Raw genomic sequence first — 17,997 nt, 5'->3', positions numbered from 1 at the left:
AGTATTTGTCTTTCTCTGTCTGACTTATTTCACTTAGCATAATAACCTCCAAGTCTATCCATGTTGTTGCAAGTGGCAAGATTTCATTCTTTTTTATGGCTGAGTAGTATTCCATTGTGTGTGTGTGTGTGTGTGTGTGTGTGTGTGTATATATATATATATACACACACACCACATCTTTATGGACATATACTCTTTTTTTTTTTAGAAGATGTTGGGGGTAGGAGTTTATTAATTTATTTATTTTTGCTGTGTTGGGTCTTCGTTTCTGTGCGATGGCCTTCTCTAGTTGTGGCAAGTGGGGGCCACTGTTCATCGCGGTGCGTGGGCCTCTCACTATCACGGCCTCTCTTGTTGCGGAGCACAGGCTCCAGACGCGCAGGCTCAGTACTTGTGGCTCACGGGCCCAGTTGCTCCACGGCACGTGGGATCCTCCCGGACCAGGGCTCTAACCCGTGTCCCTCGCACTAGCAGGCAGACTCTCAACCACTGCACCACCAGGGAAGCCCCGCATATACTCTTTTGATTGATGGACACATACTCTTTTGATTGATGGACACATACTCTTTTGATTACTGATGGACACATACTCTTTTGATTACTGTAGCTTTGTAGTATAGTCTGAAATCAGGGAGTGTGGTTCCTCCAGTTCTGTTCTTCTTTCGCAAGATTGTTTTGGCTATTCGGGATCTTTTGTATTAATATACAAATTTAAAAATTACTTGTTCTAGCTCTGTGAAAAATTTCCTGGGTATTTTGATAGGGATTGCAAAATAAATAAATAAATAACCCTTAATGAAGCACTTTTCTTCCAAGATGTCATAAACATTTTTTTCTCTTTCTGCAGAAAGCAATAATTTACAAAAATAAGAACTTATGTTCATCTTTTTCAAAATCATAACTTCCTTTTTTATCATTTAGAGTTTATTTTCTCTGCCTTTTCAAAATACATGGGTTTGAAACAGCAAGAATATATCCATTCTCACTTTCCATTTAAGAGAAATGTGTCTTAAAAAGTTGCAATATATATATTAAACAAACAAAAAAAATGTGTTACAGCTATCACTTTTAGGCCCACATACAGTGTGGACAACTTGAAAAATTGTATTCCTACCTAGATGGAGGAAGGAGCTATGGTTCTAGATTTTTCCTTAAGTCAGTAATTTCCAAGTAGTGTTCTCCCATATATTGTCCTAAGACCCTGAATGCTGTGTACTCAATGCAGGGTTAGCGATTTGAGCAGATTTGTTAAATAGTGAACTATTTTGTGAACTGAATGGTAAAAATGACCACAGTTACTCCAAATATAGGCCTATGGTTACACAGCTCTCACCATCACCTTGCAAAGAAGAAAGTTGTATATCATGAGGTTGAGATCTTGGAGAGTTAAACATGGAATAGAGGCAGTAAAGATTAGAAACTTGGGGGTCTATCCAGGAATGGCATGATGGGTGGTTCTGACAATGGTGTGAGGTGTGTGGACAACAGAAGGGCAGTAAGTGCCTCCAGTCTGTCCAGGCTGGCAAAATGGAACCCAATGAAGAGAGAGTGTTGGACATACCCTTTGTACAGGACCAACCCCAGTGAAGGGTTTATAGAACAGAGAGAAGCCCCACATCCAGCACCCTTGGCGCTTTAAGGAATCACGTGGTTAGAAGCTACCACTGATGATGCATTGGCACCTCACCGTTGTAAATGTATTGCCCACTTTGCCTGATTCTTTACTAAAACACCACGTGCCTCACAGAAGTAATACTTATCATTGGAATAACTGTCATGACAACTTCATTTCTCTCTCAAAGCTTCCTCTCACTTTATAAACCATTTTGCTTCACTTTTTGCAGAGTCCTCTCCCCTAGACCTGTGCTGAGGATCTGTGTGAAGCTGAGCTTTGCATGATATCCCTGGCACCATGCAAGGTTTGTCCTGTGTGAGGGAGCCAACAGTATCCTCTGCATTCCTTTCTGGGCACCTAGAGTGAACTGCAGTTAATCAATGTGTCAGCTTGTTCCCAAGTCTACAATCTACATTCCCTCCAGTACACAGACTCATATTTTCTCAGAGAGCCAAGTAGGACATAGGCACTTTCCTTCTCAAGAATCTGCCAGATATTTCAAAGAAATCTAAAAGTGTTAAGGGCTATATGCAGAAAGCATGTTGATCGAGATTGCAGAACCTTGTACCTCAACTCACTGACATTTCCTTGCTGCTGCTCCTCCCACCGGCTTCCCCGTGCACACACCACTGGACATCACTACATCTGTGCACTTCTTCCTGACGGCTGGCTTAAGTCCTTCCTACATTTTCAGGGTAATGGCCAGAAAGTTTTCCTCAGGAGCATTGTATGGAAGCTGGCAGGGGACAGTTATATAGGGAGAATGATGTTCTATTATACTTGGGTTTCTGGGACCACAGGGAATCAAGGCCAGAGAGCAATATAAAAAAAAATAAGCCATGGTAACACGGCAGTGTACAAAGGTATGTCCTGCTGGTTTGAGGTGATCCAGAAAAGGTTCAGGATGTTTCCCGTTCTTCTTCAGCATTGACAACAGAATCTACTGTTTTGTTTTGAGATTTTTGGGAAAGACATGGCAGGTGAGGAGGTTAGGGTGTAGATGTACGCAAACTTCAACTATTAACCTTAAAGCACAATTGACTCATCACTATTGGTCTAAAAATAAAATAAGAATGATCCACATGTAGCTGAATATAGGCTACAGTCTGGTTTTCCTCTTTTATTACAGTCTTTGGCTACCAGTGATCCTTTTATGTTTCCCTTAGGGAATGGGAAAGAGAGAAGGACAAGACTCAGTATAACATTTAAACAACAGTGCTATCGTGCCTGTGATAGCCTTCTCCACGTGATGTCATGAGTAGCTGCTGTTGCCTTAGCAACACTACAGTGGTAAACAAAGATGTTTTCTGGATAGCTAGAGGAAATGTGGCTTTTATGCCATCTCACACCCTCCTGCCACCAACCCCCTACCATGGGTAAAAAAGATTTTCTTTCCTTTTGCTGTGAATTTTCCACCTTGAGATAGAATAAGTGAGGTGAGCCACAATTTTTTTCATCTGTTTATTTTTATGCTTCACAATTTTACAATGCTGGAAATTTTGTTGAAACACCCACTCGATTTAGAGACTATGATAGTGCATATCACATTCTAAAATCCCCTGTTGTGTGGCATTGCTAAGAATGCACAAGGGGAAATTCGGTTGTGTGAAATCTCGGGGTTATGACAAATTCGACAAGATGAGCTTGAATGACCTTACCTCATGCAGCCACACAGCCGAGTCTGCTGGTGAGGTTCTCAGACACAGATAAGGCAGCTGAGGAATGGCTCTCTTGAGACAAACGCTGAGCTGCTGTAACTGGAGTAGAAAAAATAAATCTAGGACATTTTAAAGCATTGTTTAACAAGTAAAATAATGCGATGGAAAGAAAGATGGAGGACAGACAAACATGGGTTTTTATAAATTCTCTATAAGTTCCACAACAAAGATGAGAAATCATTATTGTTTTGTAAAAACAAACATATCTTTTAAAATTCAACTGGGAAAGGAGGATGGAAGGAAATAATGTGCCCAAAAAAAGCGTTCATTAAAGTGTTTATTGGTGAACTGTGGCTGTTTTTCATGAGACAGTGACATCTACTCTAATATACAGAGAGGCAGAAGATTTTCAGAGGCACTGTTGCTTGAGATCTCTGCAATATTTTTCACGTAAGAAGGACTAACTCCCGTGAAAGGAAGGTTTTTTAAAAATATATATATAAATGTAGATAACAGGATATGAATGTATGTCCTTATCAGGCACATCAGCGTGGATAGCTTATTTTCTATTCCCTGGGAGGAAATTAGATGCTTGGTTGGGATGCAGAAGCAGATGGGCACATTTTGATTGGGGTCAAAATTGGGAAGCAGTGGTTGGGACCTCGGATTTGAGTGAAGATGAGCCTGAATGACCCTTGGCTAACAAGCCTGGGTCAAAGCCTGTGATCTGGAGAGAAAAACGTCTGAAGGGGAAGGAACTGGGGACCAGTGTTGTTACGGAAACATTTCTGTCCAGGATAAAGCCAGTTTCTCTGTTTGCTGAACCATAGCCTAAAAAAGCAATGTTCAGTATTTATGAGCTCTATTTCTCAATCAGACCACTGAGAGCAAGTTCCATGATTGTGAAGAGAGGAAGAGAGAAAGAGATTGACTTCTGGCATCTGAAAACATATTTCCCTCACTAACTCAATTGTGACTGTCTGCCAGAAAGCAGAGCTCTCTGTCTATGGCAACTGAGAGGTTATAGGAAAAATCGTGTAATGGTGGGCAGTAATAATGGCAGAAGGGAGGGGAGAGGACCATGGAGATGAGAAGAGATAAGGGGAAAGAGAGACAAGAAATTAATGCTTTCTAAGTTTCTTGTGTGTTTCTTCCTTTGTTTCCTCTCTACCTGCCACTTCATGATTGCTGTAGGTTTGTACATGGAGTACCTTCATTTGTGAGCATCTGATTTGAATTTTGTATTCTCTAGGGGAAATTCTGTAATGCAATGAGCGTAAAATGAGTTGTAGAGCCATTAGTTGCAGCAGAGCTGGGGAGGGGGTCTCTTACCTGAGGTGCTGCTTTGAAAATGTCCTCTGGTACTCCTGGTTTTCCTAATTAAATGCTATCAATCCTACACATGGTAAAATGATACATATATTTTGCTGAGTTCCCTAAACAAGGAAGCTTTCAATGGAGGAGTACAAAAAGAATATTCTTTGAAAAAATAAATAGAGTCCCACTGGAATTCTGTAAACTTAAACCAAAGTAAATAAAACCTGGAAAATATTTTTAAAAGACTATATGAATCTTTGATTTATGCTAAAAGATTGAAAATCACAAAAAGGAAACATGTTTTTTAGGAGATTTTAAAAGTTTTCCAGTCCAACTCCCAACTCCCAATCTTTTCCCTAATCAGTGAATTTAGCAAAAGCCAGACATGTATGTAATTCCTAATGATTTTCAGGGAAAAAATTAAAACCCATACTACAGTTATTATATAATTTATCACCTAAAATGGGACATTCTAAAAAGTATAAGGAGGCATTTTTAAAATAATTATATTAAGACAGCTTGCATAACCTAGTACTGTCCTAAGCAAACTAGGCAACTGAAGTATGGCCACCCTAACTAAACCTTTGTCCTATAGAAGTGCACACTTAGTTCTGGAACCACTGCTGCAAACTTTTCTGCAGATTGGAGGAGAGGTCACCATGCCATTATTCATCTTCTAATTGGGTTCCCCACATTTTCAGGACAGAAAGTCGAGACCCAGGAAAGTTTAACTTTCTCATGGTCTCGTAGCAACCTCTGCACCATTTTTCTTGTCTCTTAGGAGTATCCTTTCTATAGTTCCTAGATACTCAATATCTTATCACCTCCCTGAGACTAATTATAACCATAGCAGTAACACCCCCGTGGACACAGTTTCAAGAGTGTGATTGTTTCCTTAGCATTCTGCACTTATAAATTATACTAATTTTTCTAGGCCTCAAAGCATGGTTGTCTAGGTACTGTCATATTCAGAGTGATATTCAACTATGAAGTTATAATATTTCTTTCTTGATAATAGGAGATAAACTAAATTTATCTTTCCATATATCCATGGAGTATTTGAACAAGTTAAGGGATTGCAGTTGTCAACTCACCATTGTTTCTGGATGGTGGCTTCTTTTTCTACTTCTTCTTCTTGAGAGGAGTTCAATTTTGTTAGTGTAGAGAGAGAGGAAGACATGTCTAACCCTTATGTCTCTTTGCGCTGCTTAACTTCCTCCCTTTAGAAGCAAATACCAGGAATGAATTCTGCAGGAAAGAGGGGCAAACTAGCAGTAAAAGCCCAAGAGCTGATGTTTCAGCTGAATCTTGAGGGACAGATTTATATCAACAAGGCCTTTAGGACACTATATACAGACGTTTCAAAGTATTCAGGAGATTATTGAAAATCAGGAGTTTTTGCAGTGTGGGTGGAGTGTTTGTGGGAAATGGTGCTGAAAGACTTTGCATAATGTGCTTTGACTTTATTCTGTGTCCAGTGAGGAATAACTGAAGGGCTTTAAGTAGGAGAGAATATATAGTATGCACCTTTTAAGAAGAAACTCAGGTGGTTTTGAAAAAACTAGGTAGTAAGGGGATGCAATACAGTGTGACATAATGGCTGAAGACCAGCTAGAAGACTCTTGCCAGAGCTTGAATAAGAGGGGACAGATCTGCGCTAACGATTTGACTGAGAAGGTTGATAAAAATGGATAGTTCAACAAGAGATTTAGATATGAAACTTACAGGACTAAGTTTTCACAAAATAAAAATATGTAGCGAAACGATACTGAAAAACTTAAGGGAAGACTGTATTATGAAAAATAGAATAGGAGAGGATGACTGACAGGTTTCTAGCTATGGAAACAGGGTAATTGGTCCATTCTAAATTGAAGAATTACTGGAGAAAGAGGGAGTATTAGTTGGGCATTGGTAGCGATAATGAATTACATCTAAGTATATTATTTCTATGTGTTCATGAGACATCAGTCACAGATGCCTAGAAACAATAAGTATCACCAAGTCCAACCCCCCCTTTTTTAAAATCAGGATACCAAGATTCAGAGGAATGAAGTAAGTTTAGGAAGATTACCCATAGTCTTACTGAAGAGTTAAAGCACCAAGCCTCTGACATTCAGTCCGGAGTTTTACTGTGAGTCTCTTTCTCTGGGGCAAAGTTTACCATATCTTGCCATTGTTTATTTGGTTGGTTAAAAGAAAAATTGTTTGAGTTAATAACAACATTTTAGGGACTTCCCTGGTGGCACAGTGGTTAAGAATCCGCCTGCCAGTGCAGGGGACACGGGTTCGATCCCTGGTCCAGCACCGCAATAGGAAGCCCGCACACCACAAAGAAGAGTAGCCCGCCGCTCTCCGCAACTAGAGAAAGCCTGTTAGCGGCAACGAAAACCCAATGCAGCCAAAAATAAATCAATTAAAACAACAACAACAACATTTTAATTCCTGGAAAGACTTTGCCTAAGTGTTGCCTTTTTCTTAAGTTATTGCCTTGTATGCTAACTGTATTTCAGCAACTGTCTGCATTAAGAAATTGCATAAATGCTGCTTTTGGGGCAAAGTTCTATATGGAAGATGAAACATCTCTGTGATGTCACAGGTTCCTGAGAGGGTTTTCTAAAGGCTTTTGCTGAAGGCAATAATATTCAGTCTGGGTGTCCCCATTTCCTCTTTTTGTTTTATTCTCTGCAGCTGTGTTGGAAGCAAGCAGAGGAAGTAACCAAAAGTGGATCTGGATTCGAACGATTCTTGAACTTCCCTTTCCAGCATCTGTCTTACTATGGGGCAATTCAAACAGGAGGCAACCTCACAAACAGCCCTTTGTCAAAGCTAACAGCATGTTTTTCTTGTGAGAAATGCCCTTTTGCCTAATGTGAGTTTTGAAAAATGTTGCTCATCAAAAGTAGAAGTGTTTGACCTTCATTGGAGTACACTAGTGGTGGTAATGTCACCAAGTTCCTCAAAGTAAAGGCAGATGTTTGCAATAAGAGGTTGACCCTGCAAGAAAATTTTTTAGGTTCACATTAAAATATCATTAATAAAAGATTAGTTTTTTAAAGAAGAAACAAAAAGCCTATGGCCTGTTTTTTCAGCTTCAAGACATTTCTCACAGGCTTTTCCATCTCTCTGATTCCAACATGATAATTATTTAAACTTATCGTGACTCAATGAAGTTTCCTTGGTTGTTTTGGTGTTTGAAGTTTATTAGAAGATGGCAAAATCTTGAGATATTAGGTTAAATTTTAGTCTGTCATCTACATTTTCACAATCTTGTTTTTTGTAACTCAGCATTTTTTTTTTGATATTTAGGTTGATTTCTTATTGTGACTTTGTTCAACTTGGATTAGCCAGACAAGACTCCCACATTTTAAGATGCTAGTTGTGACTTTTACCTTGTAAGTCTCATGACTTCTGTCTTCTTACTTACTTCTGACTCCTAATTCAGAAATTATTGCTTTGCCAAAAAACTATGTTTTCTTTTTTGGTTGTTGTTTGGTTTTGCTTTGTTTTGGTGGGTATAGTTAAGGCAAAGATAGATATTTGTTTATTTATTCCATGGCTTTGTGGTCTTTGGGCAAATTCTGTAGCTGAACCACTCCCCACCAAATACACATACAAGTAGATGCCCATCCTGAGTCATGTCTCTACTTCAGGGGGATACAGTCTTAACCTGTAACAAGACTTCCAACTTGAAACACTCAGTTTATTAATCCTGCAATCACTTTAGTCAATGAAGTTTCCCACGATCTGTTTCAGAGCCTAGTGGTTAGGATTGTATCTATGTATTAGCTGTGCTGTGAGTGACATACTTGCTGAAATGTGCACCAGTGTCTTTGGCCCCCCTGATCGCATGAAGTAAGGGAAGGAGAGAGATGGGGGAAGCTCCGTGACCATCTGATTCCCATGGAAGTTTTCCTTGTTTTGTTGCTGGAGCATTATAAGGCAAATGCTACTCACTTCTTTTAAGAAACCCCAGCTGCAGATGGAGTTGTTGACCACAACAGAGGCTGTTGCCAAAGCGCTCTGTTGGAATACGGCTGTGGCCCAGAAATAGTTGCAAATAAGCAGAAGTTCTCTAAAAAGAAAAAAAAAAAAAGGAAAATTAAAGCTCATGGAAAAGTTTTAATATAAAAGGAGTTTTATCTATGGTTTTGTCTATATAAACACAGTTTGTGGGTTTAAGGACCAAGTCTGCACTACTGTTCATATTGTTCAGGCTCTTTTGTTCTAGCTGGGTTGGGGAAACAGTTCCCTTGGCTTAGATGACATCAGGTCTCATTGGTGGCTATGTAATATTTTATTTTAAAAAACCCACATACTGTAAAAAAGTAAACTGTAGTTAATAATTTGGTTACTTTGTTCAGAGAAGGTAAACTTTGATATTATAGCTGTGGGTAGAACACACGGGTTGCCAGTTGCTTTTGTTCCATTTTATGATGCTATGTCTCATGTCTTTGGGGAAATACCTTCACATTTGTTATTTTCAGTTTGCTGTGACTCTAAACATGTCATTAATCTCATACTGTGAACAGAATATGGCAATGGAGAAAAAAAAGCATATGGCTGGATGTATCAGTACTATTGCTTCAAACTGCAGGCATGACCCTGGGGTGATGACACACACTGATGAAAATTAGGATGAAGATCTTCCACCATACAATGAGTTATAAGAGAGATTTTTGGTGAATAGCCATTTGGAGGCTTTTAAGGGAATCAATAAATAACACTCCTTTTTTTTTTTCCTCCTGAGCTTGGAACTTATTGAAAAAGAAGACAGAAGCCAAACAAAAAGAGACCAGAATAGTGGTTTTTTATGTATAAAAGTTGCATCAGAGAATACAATTTACTATGTGGCCAAATGGACATTTAATATTTTCTTTATTCTCCGTAATGGATTTAATCTAGCACTCAAATCTGCTGGAATTCCTTTTGCAGGGATGGGGACAGCCCACATGGTTGAGAGCAAAATACAATGCCCTCTCTGTACAGGCAACCAGCTTGGTAAGGGAGCACAGCCCACAAGAGGCTTCTCCCAAACTCACATCACACTGACTCACTCATCCTCCCAGAGGGAAGTGTGGGAAAGGAATGAGGAGAGAGAGGCCAAGGGAAAAGGAGTAGGAAGTTCCTCATAGAAATATGAGGCAAGAGAAGTCGAGACACCCCCTGCCCCTTAGCATCCATCAGCAGCATAGAGAGGAGAGTGTGAATGATAATTGGTGCAGAGGGAGGGGTCAGCACCTTAGAAGTTCTAGAAGTGAGGTAGACAATGAGCCTACTGGGTAAAGCGGTTAAAAATAGGTGAGAACAAGAATGTATAGAGAATAGAGACCAGTGTTTATGGCTACTTTTGATGGTTCAGATGGACAGGTAAGAGGCTGAACAGCACATGTGACAGGTTTAAAGGGCTAAAAGTACAAAGAATCCAAGTTCTGTCGAGGGGCAAAGCCTGATGGATCTTACTTTCCTTGTGTTTGGAGCCCCAAAGGGTTGCACCCTAGGAGAAAGGGTAAATTAAAAGTAAACAAACAAACAAAAGTGAACAGGTTCTCAAAGGAACTGCAGCTCATTTTAGGATCCCTTTTAACCCCTATAATTGAACTGAGGTGATCCCAGAATTATGGTGCAAACAGGCAACTGACAGAAATGAATACAAATATTTTCTGATAGAAGATAACACCATCCTAGTCCTTAATTTACTTATACAAACAATATTACAAATAAAATATCTGGCACATAGTTAAAAAATATCCATGCACATGCAGAGACAAGATAACAAACATGAATAGGATTGAATGGAAATACAAGACAATAGAAATAGATATTCAGTGTTCCAGATATTGGTGTTATCATAGACCATTAAAATAACTAACATTTTTATTGTTCAAGGAAAAAAGAGACAAGACTGAGAATTCTGACAGGAAAAAATAGAAACTTTAAAAAGTAATCATATTGAAGTTCTAAGTTTCAAAGTACAGTAACCCAAAATAAGAGCTCAATGGTTGGGTTTAGTTGCAGATTAGATGCAACTAAAGGAAGAATTGGTGAGATGGAATATAGGTCAGAATAAATTATACAGAATGAGTCATGGAGTGACTAAAGGAATGGAATATGCAGAAAAGAGCATAAGAGAAGACACAATAAGAAAGTGAAAAATATGTAATTGAAATCTCAAAAGAAGAGGAGAGAGAAAACAGGGCAAGAGCAGTATTTTAAAAGAGAATAGCTGAGAACTTTTGAAAACTGATGAAAGACACATAACAAAGCCCTGAAAATCCTGGGCAGCATAAATAAAAAGAAGGAATATCTAGATACATGGTAGTAAAATTGTTGAATAAAAAAGGCAAACAAAATTGAAATCAAGTGAAGGCAGGATTCTTGTTGTCGGTGGTGAGAAGGCAAAGTAAATGTAAAGGATCAACAATAATGCTGAGAGCTGACAACAGAATCATCAAAATCTTGATACCTGATTGAAAAAAAATAACTATCAACCAATAAATCAATCCCTTGTGGAAAATATGCTTAGAAAATGAAAGTGAAGTAAAAACATTTTCAGTTAAACAAAAGTAAGATACTTTTTCACCATCAGACCCACAATGAAAGCAATAAAAGTGAATATTCTTCTTTAGGTGGAAGAAAAATGACTCCATGTGGAAGCTCAGAGATGCTCCCAAGAGAAACAAAAACGGTAAGTATATCATTCAATAAATTAGTGTTATCTGTTTAAAATAATAATAAAATTTTATGTCATTTAATATATAGAGAGAGGATTAAAATAAATTATAACAATGTCATCTAAATTGGAAGAATGAAATAAAGTGTTTTAAGATTCTTCCATTGTCTAGGAAGAGGGTAAAGTACCAATTAATTTATTTTATGTCTCTAGGGTAAGCGCTGAAAAAATAATAAAAAAGCATGTAAATTCCAAGCTAATGGAGAGAGGTGGTAAAGTAATAGAAAATAATCCAATAAGAAGAAAAGAAAGAAGCAAATAAATAACTTCATAAAACAAAACAAAGACACAGAACAGGTGGGATAAATAGAAAGAAGCAAGTAATACAGTAGATTTAAACTTTACATGGAAAGGTAAAGCTGAATAGCTAAAACGATTTTGAAAAAGAATAAAGTGAGAGAAATCAGTCTACCTGATTTCAAGACTCTTACTATATAGCTAGAATAATCAAGACTGTGTGGTATTGGCAGAGGGTAGACGTTTAGATCAATGAAACAGAATAGAGAACCCAGAACCCACACAAACATAGCCAATTGATGTTCAACAAAGGTACAAAAGCAATTCAATAGGCAAAGGCTAATTTTTTTAACAAATGGTGCTAAATCAATTGGATATACATCCACTGCCTCCCCAATAAAAAGGAACCCAAACCTCATGCAAAAATTAACTAAAAATGGATTACAGATTTAAATGTAAACATAAAATCATAAAGCTGATAGAAGAAATCATAGGATATAATATTCAGGACCTAAAGTTTGGGGAAAGAGTTCTTAGACATGACACCAAAAGCAAGACCCATAAAAGAAAAATACTGATAAGCTGCATCACAATTAAAAACTTTTGCTGTACAAAATATCATATGAAGAGGATGAAAAGACAAGCTACTGACTGGGACGAAATATTTGCAAACCATATGTCTTACAAAGAACTCATATCTAGAATATAGAAGAACTCTCAAAACTCAACAGTAAAACAATCCAATTAGAAAATGGGCAAAAGATATGAAGAGGCCTTTCACCAAAGAGGATACATGAATGGGAAATAAGCACATGAAAAGATGTTCAACATGACTGGACATTAGGGAAATGAAAATAAAGACCAAGATGAGACATCACTACATACGTATTAGAGTTGCAAAAATAAAAAAATAGTGACGGTATCAAATGCTGGCAAGTATGTAGAGAAATGGATCTCATACATTGGAAAGTAATATGGTACAGCCACTTTGAAAATCTGTTTGGCAGTTTTTTAAACAATTAAACACACATTTACCATACATGTTGTCAATTGCATTGCTGGGCATTTCTCTCAGAGACATGAAAATGTATTTTCACACAAAAATCTACACATGATTGTTCATAACAGTTTTGTTTGTAATAGTCAAAAACTGGATAAAACCAAAATATCCCTCAATAGGTGAATGGTTAAACAGACTTGGTACATCCATACCATGGAGTCCTACTAAGCAATAAAAAAGAAGAGGGACTTCCCTGGTGGCACAGTGGTTAAGAATCTGCCTGCCAATGCAGGGGACACCGGTTTGATCCCTGGTCTGGGAAGATCCCACATGCCGCGGAGCAACTAAGCCCGTGGGCCACAACTATTGAGCCTGCGCTCTAGAGCCTGCGAGCCACAACTACTGAGCCCACGTGCCAGAATTACTGAAGCCCACATGCCTAGAGACTGTGCTCCACAACAAGAGAAGCCACCGCAATGAGAAGCCTGAGCACCGCAATGAAGTGTAGCCCCTGCTCGCTGCAACTAGAGAAAGCCTGCACACAGCAACGAAGACTCAATGCAGCCAAAAATTTAAAAAAAAATTTTTTTAATAAATTAATTAAAAAAAAGAAGAAACTATTTGATACATGTAATAATTTGCATGAATCAAGGGCATTATGCTTGTTGAAAAAAGATCTCAGAAGTGTTACACACTGTATGATTCCACTTATATAACATTCTCAAAATGAAAAATTTGTAAAGATGGAAAGTAGATTAGTGTTTAACATGGTTTAGGGCTGGTGAGCTTAGGGCGTGGCTGTGACTATAAAGGAGTAGCAAAAGGGAAACCTTTGTGGTGATGGAATAGTTCTGTTTTGTTTGCGACTGTGGTTACACAAACTTATACAGGTGATAAAACTGCATTCTATGTACACACATTGTACCAATGTCAAATTCCTGGTTTGGATATTATACTATAATTATATAAGATGTAAAGTGAATGAAATGTACAAGAATCCTTTCTGTACTATCTTTGTAACTTCCTATGAATCTATAATTATTTCAAAGTGTAAACTTAAAAAAACAACTGCACAAATTTATCAGTAATTATATTAAATGTAAATGGATTAAATGCTCCAATTATAAGACAAAAATTACCTGACTAGATTTTTGTTTTTTTAAGCCAAATTCTATTTACAAGGGGTATTTTAAAAACACTGAGATACAGAAGGTTTGACTGTAACAGGATGGAATTGGTAACTAAAGAAACATGGTATAAATTATCAAACAAAGTCAGTTGAAGCAAATACCGCTTGTGAACAATCATGTGGTTTTGGAGATCTGTTCTTTTATTTGCCTAGTGTTTTATAATTAGCCAGACCATAATATTACTACGACTGACATAAAAAACAAAACAAAAATTCATGCCTCACTAATGATGGAATAGAACCATTTCACACACACACACCATGTTGTAGTAGTTAAACATTAACTTAATTTTTAAGTAACTTAAAAAATTGGTAGTGTGTTGTTGTAGTTTATCTCATGACTGTTTCCTAACACTCTAACCAAGTTTATTCTATACACATGATTTTGTTTTGTTTTGTTTTTCTTTTATTGTCTGGTTCTGTTTCTACCTGCCCTATGAACTAAATGTTCAAGGACCTTTGGCAAATAGTATATAGCCTATTGTTTTAAGCTTGCTTGTTTATTCTCCCATTTTATTAGTAGCCATGTCTGGATTTCATAAATACTTCTATTGATTTTGTACTTAATACTCTCAGTATTATACAACTGTTCAGAAAACAGCAGCATTATTAAAATGCAGAAAGTAAATGGATTTCTGGGAAGAGGAATATTCAGTGAACATCTAGAGAAGGAACTAAAGAATTTTTATAAACATACATAAAAACAGCCATTTTGCATGTTAAAGTCAGCTTATTCCATTGCAATCTCTCCCATGGATAATCTTTTTCTTTCCACTGAGAAACTCTCTAATAATGAATGATCCATCATGAAGAGACCCTATTTGAAAATGAAAGCATAAAAATCTCCTGTGAGATTTAGATGCCATTTAAATTTATCTTTATACGTATACTGCTTGAATACTAATTGCTGCTTGCCCAACTCAGGAGCAAGATGTTTACTGTTTATTATTATTATTAATAACTTTAAGATAATGGTTAATTAGACCATTTTATATAGTCTTGTAAAGTTTTATATTTCATAAGGCAGTTTTCATAAGCATTTTTATATTTGGTCTTCACAATATGCTAAGGGTTATTTATGGCCATCGTTCTTATTCCCATTTGCAGAAAAGGAAACTAAAGCTCAGGGATGTTGCCTGCCTTATTCCAAACCACAAAAGTATTCAATGGCAGGGCTTGGTCTCACACCTAGTCTTCATAACTTCTAGCCCAGTACTGTGTTTACCTTGTCACACTGCCTTCCTTCCTTTAGTGACAGAAGTGCAGTGGCTTCTCCTCTTTTAAAAGGATTATCTCAAGAAGAATGTACATAGGCCTCTCTGACACCTTCCTCATTCTATGCTCGTGCTTCAGGCTTCGCTTTTCCTGAAGCCTATAGTGCATGGGGACCATGCTGTAATCTGCCTGCTGTGAATTTGTGTTTCCTCAGCACATTTATATGTTTGTTTCTGCAGCAGTATGTGGTCCCATGGCAAATTCATGGCAGGCTGATTGCTGGTTTTCTTTGCCTCCCAATGTCAGTTGAAGCCAAAGTGATCAAATAAAATCCAAATCAGGCAGAGTGCAGTGCCAAGCACAGCCCATATGAAAAACCCCAACTTTGAAAATAAGATTGGCAACGTTATCAGTATTGAATACTCTGGTAAAATTTCCCTGAGAAATGCAATTAAAGACTGCTGAAGAATAGAAATGAAAACAAAGTGTTGGTTTTATTCTCAAGTTTAAAAAGAAGACAACTTTAGTTGGATTCACATCCTAGTCTAATTATTGATTTCATCACCACAAATGAAAAACAGAAGAACTATAAGGAGGTTAAGATCCAACAAAAACATAGCAAAATAGTGGGGAGGGAATGGAAGGAATGTGCAGAAATTGTATGCAAGGGGTATAAAGAACAGCCATTTTCAGAAGAGCTTTTTCTAACTAGGAAAGATAGATCTTGCAGTCACTTGCGTTTCAAAAGTTTCTATGCATTCAAAGCCTAGTGCCTGTCTTAAAGTGAGCTTGAGGGTTTCACAGTGACTGGGATGCAACTAAGCTATTTCTGGATGATGGGATTCATCTGGCATGGCAGGGTGGCCTTGTGCACACAAAAGACACTTAAAATCATTTTTTCTCTGACTAATTTATACATTAAAAATAAACTGCCTTAGAAGCGTTTGCTTTTTTGGATGACTTTTGGAGGGCCTGCTGTTTTAACCATTCCATAGCAGAATCTGCTCTGTTGTGTACAGAGTCAGCCTTTGATGTATGTAGAACTTAGACAAAGTCAATCTGAGAACTCCAAAGAAGATAATCAGAAAAGAAACTTATGAAAGTAAGGCAACAAGCATTAATAAAAGAAGTTGAGATTTTTTTGAAGGGAAATTTGGGAAGAAGGGAGAGTTTGGTCATGGGAGTATGATCAAGAGTGGGTTAGACTGACCACTGAACTGGCCACTGCCCAGATTCCTTCAACTGGGCTGTTTCCCAAACTTCAGTCATTCTCAAAACATGTTCTTGATTGTTTCCATATCACCTTTCAAACTGCTCAATCTTTTATTTGATATTTTTATTTGAATTATGTTTCTTTAAAGCAATTTTATGTGACATATCATAAATGGAAAACCATTAACACCTAATATAGACAGAAGTATAGAAGAAAATATAATAACAATTTCGTTAAATTCTAGCAGCATATATTATTGTTTGCCCTAAATCCTAAGCTTGAGGCCTCGCCTTTTCATTCTTGCTAGAAAAGGAGATTAAGATGTGGTAGAGGAGTTTTAAACTTACATCATCATTAAACTGATTCTTCTTCTTTGATGTAGTCTGACAGTTTAAAGGAAAATTATAAATTGAATAGTATCCTTAATTTGTAACTAAGTACTGTTGTTACTGTTTGGTGGTTTGTTTTTTATTTCAAGCAACACAAACCATTATTAGGAAAACATGAAGTAAATCACTGTAAATATTCATGTAAATAAGATGAACTGATCACTGTAAAGTCATTTCCAAATATCGTTACTTGGGTGAATCAGCCCCACTCTCCACTGCTCCCTGTATACATTTTGCATCCTACTGACCAAGATTGAAAGATTCGAAGTAGGAAGCCTAATTGGCTTAGAGAATGCTTCCATTTCTTGAATGGTGAAGGCAGGGTGTTTGAGCGACAGTTCCACAAGAATGTGTGCAATAAGGGTATGATAGTTAATTTTGTGTGTCAACTTGACTGGGCTGTGGGATGCCCAGATATCTAGTTAAACATTGTTTCTGGGTGTGTCTATGGGGGTGTTTCTGAAAGAGATTAGCGTTCGAATTGGTGGATTGAGTAAAACAGGTGGCCTTCCCCAATGTGGGTGAGCATCATCCAATCTGGTGAAGGCCTGGATAGGACAAAAAATTGTGGAAGCTTGAATTTGCTCTCTGTAAATTGTGTGATAATAATTTACATTAGGACATTCAATATTTTGTAATATTTTTTGCAGTAATAATAATCTATCAAATCTAACTCCATTGCAGTACTTGAAGATTATATATATATGTGTGTGTATATATATATATATATATAATTCTTGGTTAAATTTGACAATTGACAATCCAGTTGCCTTAGACTCAGTAGAGTAAAATTTCTCCAAATTGAAATTAATTTAAAACCATCTAAGAACTATAATATTTCAATAAAAAGGTTAAATTTGTCATTAGAAAATTACATAAAATTCTTAATTATATCAATATAATTAATGATTGTGCTGAAAAGAAGTAAAAAATAATTTTCCTGGAAAATATATGATAATTATGATTTAGGCGTGATTTTTTTTTTATCTATTCAAACACTCTCATTCCAAAACAGAATGCCCAGACATGTGCAATGATAATTAAATTTAGGCATTTTTTTAATTTTACTAAATTTCAGTCATATAAAAACCATGGATTTACAAATATTCTAAAATATTATTATTTTAGAAATGTACTTTTTCTAGGTAGTATATTTCAATCAACATCTATTTGTGACATGCAAGTTTTAAATATGTAGCACTCTCAAATGTTTGGAGCAAGACTATAGAAATAGAACAGCAAATTTAATCCAAAGAAAGCAAAATGAAGAGGAAAATAGATAAAAGAAGAAATTAACAAAATAGAAAACAAGCCTACAGTTGAGAGAACTGACAAATTTATTCTTTTAAAAGGTTATAAAATTGTAAATCCCTCATGAGATTGATGAAGACAAATTGAGAGAAGGCAAAAATGAACAATAGCAGATATAAAAAA

At 36.9% G+C, this 17,997-nt stretch overlaps 1 long non-coding RNA gene across 2 annotated transcripts in view; it reads left to right on the top strand.

The window, feature by feature from the left end:
* Positions 1-17,997, top strand: part of LOC111172747 (uncharacterized) — a 319,126-nt gene that overhangs the window by 235,463 nt on the left and 65,666 nt on the right. For both annotated transcript variants that reach the window (XR_002644013.3, XR_016394160.1), the window contains exon 4: positions 11,217-11,275. This is a non-coding gene — a long non-coding RNA (uncharacterized LOC111172747). The remainder of the gene's footprint in view (positions 1-11,216; positions 11,276-17,997) is intronic.

This window comes from Delphinapterus leucas, chromosome 8, assembly GCF_059928025.1.
Source record: "Delphinapterus leucas isolate spDelLeu-1000000601 "Yukka" chromosome 8, BTC_Dleu_Yukka2, whole genome shotgun sequence".
In the NCBI taxonomy this organism is placed as follows: domain Eukaryota; kingdom Metazoa; phylum Chordata; class Mammalia; order Artiodactyla; family Monodontidae; genus Delphinapterus; species Delphinapterus leucas.
This window is presented reverse-complemented; position numbering and strand designations above follow the sequence as displayed.